The sequence below is a fragment of the Carassius carassius genome, chromosome 39 (genome assembly GCF_963082965.1).
Source record: "Carassius carassius chromosome 39, fCarCar2.1, whole genome shotgun sequence".
In the NCBI taxonomy this organism is placed as follows: Eukaryota; Metazoa; Chordata; class Actinopteri; order Cypriniformes; family Cyprinidae; genus Carassius; species Carassius carassius.
In genome coordinates, this window is record NC_081793.1 from 29,368,368 (window position 1) to 29,375,867 (window position 7,500).

General features: G+C 42.4%; 1 protein-coding gene across 1 annotated transcript in view; it reads left to right on the plus strand.

Annotated features, from left to right (window-relative positions):
• Nucleotides 1-6,171: 6,171 nt before the first annotated feature.
• LOC132121756 (ornithine aminotransferase, mitochondrial-like) overlaps nt 6,172-7,500 on the plus strand; it is an 8,399-nt gene continuing 7,070 nt past the window's right edge. Inside the window, exon 1 of the mRNA XM_059531507.1 lies at nt 6,172-6,317. The gene's annotated coding sequence lies outside the window, so the exon portion shown is untranslated. The remainder of the gene's footprint in view (nt 6,318-7,500) is intronic.

Genomic DNA, 7,500 nt, shown 5'->3' on the forward strand with positions numbered 1-7,500 from the left:
CTCGTGCTCTGACTCTCACACACACACACACTCACACACACACTCTCACTCACACACACACACTCTCACTCACACACACACACACACTCTCACTCACACACACACACTCTCACTCACACACACTCACACACACACTCACACACACACACACTCACACACACACTCACACACACACTCACACACACACACACTCACACACACACACACTCTCACTCACACACACACACACACACTCTCACTCACACACTCACACTCACACACACACACTCACACACACTCTCACACACACACGCACGCACGCACACACAGACGCTCACACATGCAGACGCTCACACACTCTCACACTCTCACTCACACTCTCACTCTCACACACACTCACGCACACACACACTCTCACTCACACACACACACACGCACACACTCACTCACACACACACTCTCACAGTCACACACACACACAAACACTCACTCTCTCACACACACACGTGTTAAAGGGCTTCAGATGTGTAACCGTAGTAATGTCAGGTAATTGAGTTCCTCACTGGTGATAAAAGCTATTAGATCTATTTTTCTTTTACGTTGAATAACTCCAGAAGAACATGTTCTTATTTCTCTATGAAGCATTGTCATGTGAGTGATGGGAATAAATCTCATTCCATAGTGAAGAGCTCTACTGAAGATGATGATTTGAACCACTGGATTATATTACTGTGCTTGATTATCATGAAAATAATGTCACAATAATAATAACAATAATAATAATGTAGATCTCAAATCGCTTTTATGCAGAGTTTCATTTCTGCTGTTTAATACTGTGGAGAAATATGATCCATGTGACCACGAGAGGATCTTTATGAAATACACTCTCTCTGTCTCTCTCTCTCTCTCTCTCTCTTTTCTTGCTCTCTCTCTCTCTCGCTCTCTCTCTCTCTCTCTCTCTCTCTCTCTCTCTCACACACACACACACACACACACACACTCGCTCTCTCTCTCACACACACACACACACACACACCCGCTCTCTCTCTCTCTCTCACACACACACACTCGCTCGCTCGCTCTCTCTCTCACACACACACACTCGCTCGCTCGCTCTCACACACACACACACACTCGCTCTCTCTCTCACACACACACACACTCGCTCTCTCTCTCTCACACACACACACTCGCTCTCTCTCTCTCACACACACACACACACACACACACTCGCTCTCTCTCTCACACACACACACACTCTCTCTCTCTCACACACACACACACACACACACTCGCTCTCTCTCTCACACACACACACACTCGCTCTCTCTCTCTCTCTCTCTCACACACACACACACACACACACTCGCTCTCTCTCTCACACACACACACACACTCGCTCTCTCTCTCACACACACACACACACTCGCTCTCTCTCTCACACACACACACACACACACACTCGCTCTCTCTCACACACACACACACACTCGCTCTCTCTCTCTCTCTCTCTCACACACACACACACACACACACACACACACACACACACTCACGCTCTCTCTCTCTCTCTCTCTCACACACACACACACACACACACACACACACACACTCGCTCTCTCTCTCTCACACACACACACACACACACTCGCTCTCTCTCTCACACACACACACACTCTCTCTCTCTCTCTCTCTCTCTCTCTCTCTCTCACACACACACACACTCGCTCTCTCTCTCTCTCACACACACACACACACACACACACTCGCTCTCTCTCTCTCACACACACACACACACACACACACACACACACACTCGCTCTCTCTCTCTCTCTCTCACACACACACACACACACTCGCGCTCTCTCTCTCTCTCTCTCTCTCTCTCTCTCACACACACACACACACACACACACACACACACACACACACACACACACACACACACACACACACACACACAGTGTATTTAAGGAATATGAACCAGAACTGAAAGTCAAGTCACACAAGCAGCACACATACAGTCTGAGAGTGCAGCCATTTCCTGTTGAGATGAGAGCACTTCCTCTGAGAGTGTCTCACTGAGGTTCTGTAGACCGGTATGAGGATCACATGACATCACACCATCCTCTTTAGTAACATTTAATTACAGAAACGAGATGTACAATCCAGTAAGATCCTAATGCAGTGCGTTTCTTCAAGGGAAGTCGTGGCCTAATGGTTAGAGAGTCGGACTCCCAATCGAAAGGTTGTGAGTTCGAGTCCCAGACCGGCAGGAATTGTGGGTGGGGGGAGTGCATGTACAGTTCTCTCTCCACCTTCAATACCATGACTTAGGTGCCCTTGAGCAAGGCATCGAACCCCCAACTGCTCCCCGGGCGCCGCAGCATAAATGGCTTCCCACTGCTCTGGGTGTGTGTTCACAGTGTGTGTGTGTGTTCACTGCTCTGTGTGTGTGCACTTCGGATGGGTTAAATGCAGAGCACGAATTCTGAGTATGGGTCACCATACTTGGCTGAATGTCGCTTCACTTCTCAGTGAGCTGCTCTGATCTCAACAGGAAATACAGATCAAACACACAGGAAGTTAATTCCTCACACTGTATTTAACAAGGTCTCGGTCTTTTGTTGTATAGTGTGTTTGACCAAACGTGTGTGTGTGTGTGTGTGTGTGTGTGTGTGTGTGTGTGTGTGAATGCCGTCTGGTTACTCCTCATTTCCTGTCCAGCAGGATGTGTGTCCATATGTCCAGTCACAACATCATTCCCAGATGTCCAGTAGTTTTCATCACTGGACTGTTGTTGTAGACCTGAGCTTCTCGTCCAGTGTTTGATGGCTGTGTCCAGATGAAATCCACCCCTGATGAACGACTGTTAGACTCTAACAGCCGCTTATTACACCGAGGGGTTAACAGTAATGTTCAGATGAGCAGATATGATGGTGCAGGAGCCTGAAGAATCAGAGACTGGAGCGCCGCTGTAAGACACACAAAGACGTCTGTGTGCCTCGACCTCTGCTCCAGATCTCCCTGAAGATGAGATTCGGCAAACATCACCTCTGCCTCGAGATAACTGTTATTCATCAGTGCATCTTTTATTGATCAGGGTGAATGAAGTATTATAAAGTAGTTTAGATGCACAGATTCTGCCCTGTAATGCAGCGTATAATGCATGTGTGATCTCGTGACAGTAACCAGAGTTATAAGACTCATCTACTCATTGTTACACTTTTAGGAAGTGCATTGCATTAAAACAAAATATTATGCATTTTAACTGGATAGATTTATTTATGCAAAGATACAATGCATTTTCATGTTCATAATGAATATCTGCATCGTAGATAAAGGTGTTCGTGCAGATTGTACAGTACGTCATTAATCACGAGGACTGTGTCCTGATCGCTCAGCGGTCAGTGATCGGTCAGTGTGGCTCTCACGCACGGCCTGCGAGACAGAAGACACACTGCAGAGTTACTGTGAGGTCAAAGGTCAACCGGAGCCTGCCCCATCACAGGCTGATGTCTCAGATGACCGTCACTGGACCTGACAGAGTGACATCAGATCTGATCTAACAGCACATTAACCCTTGCTGCTCTCAGCTACAGTGAACGACCTGAGGCCTGATGTTTGCAGCGAGCGTCTCGTCGCAGATCAACAGGAAAGACAGGCTCAGGTTTGTTCTCTGACGTCACTGTGGATCGTCTGATGATGGCTGCTGTTCACGGGAACTTGTTTCTTCCTATTAGTTTCATCCAATCAGAGCAGATTGACGGCTGCGGAGAGCCTAATGATGTTTAACGCTGCCCTCAAACTCACATCCTGCACAGATGCAGACAATGCATGCTGGGAGACAGACTCACATGATTCAGCCAATCACAGCTCAGCGTTGTAGATGTGTAAACACTCAATATGATTCATTTACATGAAGATTATATGACCAGAGGAAGGGGCGGGACTTATAGAGGGTTCAGATTTTCTGATTGGGGGAGGTCATGTGACTGGATAGAGTGTGATGTCACATCATCATCATTTTGGCTGACTGAAAACAATTTTACACTAATCTCAGAAAATATAACCTGTGGTAACTGTGGTTTATATTTGTTTCTTTAGTGTTTGTTATTCTTGGATTTGATCCAACTCTTGATTTGTTGTTTCTTGTTGAAAACTGACTATTTGTGTCATTTTGTTTTGATTTTATTTTGTTCTCAGTGTAAGAATCTGCTGCAGCGCCACCTGCTGCTCACACACCACTCATGCAGGACATTAATGCAGCTCGATTACTATTCCATACTATTATCCTTCCAATACACACAGACTCACACACACTCACAGAGACACACACACACATACACACTCTCTCTCTCTCACACACACACACACTCTGTGTGTGAGAGAGAGAGTGTGTGTGTGTGTTTAATTACACTGGCTCCAAGCTTTTGTTATAATGCATGTATAATGTTACAAAAGCTTTTTATTTCAGATAAATGCTGATCTTTGGATCTTTTTATTCATCAAATAATCCTGATTTAGTCATCTGTGTTCAACATTGATGATAATCAGAAATGTTTCTTGAGCAGTAAATCATCATATTTTCATGATTTCTGAAGATCATGTGACACTGAAGACTGGAGGAATGATGCTGAAAATACAGCGGAGCATCACAGAAATACATTACACTTTAAGACAGATTCACACAGAAAACTGTTTTACATTATAATAATATTTCACTGTTTTTACTGCCTTTGCAAATACAGGCTTGGTGAGCAGAAGACTTCTTGCATAAAAGGATTTAGATCTTTCTATGTGATGGCCATACAAGTAATAGTGTGTATTTTGAGAAAGGGTTGTGAAAAGAGGGCCAAAACTGTACCTTTTGGGGTACAACAGCTTGACACTGTAGCATTCCTCTTAAAAGGACATCTGTACCTTTTTACCCCAATATGTAAGCCTACAATTTAGTACATTAAGGGTATGAATTATTACTCTACTAATAGGCTCCTATTAGGTGTTCAAAAGTTACAAAGATGTCGTTTTCTAACTGCTTCAGTGTCAAGCTGCTCTACTCCTTCTACCCCTTTTTTCCTGTGTGGCCTGGATGAGTGTGAGATTTTGGCACTGTGTGTGTGAGTGTGTGTGTGTGTGTGTGTGTGTGTGCAGTACCGTCACGCACCAGCAGGTGGAGCCGCAGACATATAATCTAAAGGTAATAAAACACATACAAAGACAATATACAATAAATAAAAAAATAATTATAACAATATAGTAATAAAATATAGAGAAAAATAAAATACAGAATATATATATATATATATATAAAATATATGGAAAAGAAAAAATATATAATATTTTTTTTTTTTCATTCAAAGCACTGAAAATAGTAGGATAATCAGTACATAATAGCATACTAAATCGCATCGTGTCACATATCATAAAGATACAGCAGAAATGGAGAGAGTAATTTAGTCAGTGGATGTGTAGTGTGTCTACAGAAAGTGTGCATACTATGAACAGTATGGAGTATGGTAGTATGGTACCATATCAAATCTATTCGTATCATATCTGTTGTGTAAGACTCTTGTCAATACATGTTCAAATTCATATCTTATTATATGTCGTTATTATTATGCAACGCAATGAAAGTGTCCTGCAATATTTAATGAATAACTTTATTTTGTAAATCGCTTGCTAGTTCTCACCTCCTCTGTTTCTCCAGATCTGTCCTCTCTCTCCGCGAATCATACACTGCTGACGCGACTGCGCACGCGCGGCACACTGGCCACAGGGGCTTCTGGGAAATGAAGTCCAGCTGCTAAATGTTGGAAATGCACGTAGATGCTGCTAACCAAAAATAAATAAATAAATAGATAATACATAAGGACGTTTTTTTGTATGTTTTCGATTATAGTGATGATAATAATACTACTACTAATAATATTTAAATTCATAACTTTGCCCAAACTACATTTGAATAAGCATTGAAAATGTATGTTTCAAGCACTGTAAATTGCTTTACTGTCTGCCAAATTAATAAATTATTACTAATTTTAGACAATATTTGGCCAAAATTTTATCAGGGGAGATGAATGACTAGTGTTGCATCACACTTTGAGTCTGTTCCCACACTCAGTCACTTTTTAATTACATCAATTACAGTCGCAATAAAACCATTACAGTATTAGGATGTTTCACGTTGATGCTGAAAGTGGTTACCATTCAAGGCGCTGAAGCTGGTTGCGTCATGACGTAGCGTGACGTGTATGCGTGCACTTGATAATCCGTCTAGACAAGGCAGTGTGAGACACGCGGGAGGAGCAGAATCGATCCGCGCGGACCCGCAGCAGGTAAAACACACACACACACACACACACACACACACACACATATAGAAACCCGCGGACAGACAGACATACGGTTCAGACAGAGACACCGTGCGGTTATTAATAATGCAGTGAGTGCTGATGAATATTCATAAACACGAGTATGTTAATGAGGCGCAGCAGTGAGGAAGATGATGAGGGTTAGACTGATGAAGGTGAAGATGCAGATTCATGCAGGATTCGCTGGTAGTTTATTCAGCAATATTCACATACGTCATGTTAATATTATTTTAATGTATTTAAATTGTTACTTTATTGGTAAATTCTCTTGAATGCTCTATAACTGTATTCATAAAAAAAAATGTGTGTGTGTGTGTGCGTGCGTGCGTGTGTGTCTGTGTGTGTGTGTGTGTGTGTGTGTGTGTGTGTGTGTATGTATGTGTCTGTGAGACTGAGTGTGTGTGTGTGTGAGAGAGAGAGAGAGAGTGAGTCTTTATTTAACCCTTGGCAGGTCATGCAGTGGGCGTGTCGAGGGCAGTGAGTTTTTAGCCAATCACTGCTTTAGGCTAAATTTGAAGTGTCATGTGATCACCTGTCTCTATAAATAAGTGACTGTTAGTGGAAAGTTTGTAAGGAACCGGTTTAATAATGGATGGCCGTGAGACTGATCTGATATCAGCAGGTGTCTGTGATCTGTCAGGATGAGGATGATGAAGATGATGAGGATGAGGATGAGTGAGACCGGTTGAGCTCTGCGGCTCATTGTGAGCGTCTGAATGAGAAACACAGGCCGGTCTGCTGGTTTCTGTCTGTTCATCAGTTTCTTTCATGTGCTGATGATCCAGAGCACAGCTCTCTTCATCTGTGTTAGAGCAGTCATTCTTAGCCTTATTCATTCATTATTATATAGTTATGCAGTTATACAGTCATCATCAAGAAAAATACTGTGACATTTTTCAGCATTGCTGATTCACAATCGTTTTACTTCCATAATATTGGAAGCAGATGATTAAAGTGATTTTCCTCATAAAGAATTAAATTAGTGATGTCACTTCATGAATTATTCATAAAACATCAGAAACTTGAATCAAAAAATTTAATCCATTTTGTAAATCTTTTAGTAAATGTTATTTCTTTGATGAAATCCTACAGTTTTATTTATTCATCTAATAATACAATATCGGTCTAACTTGAACAAATTATGACA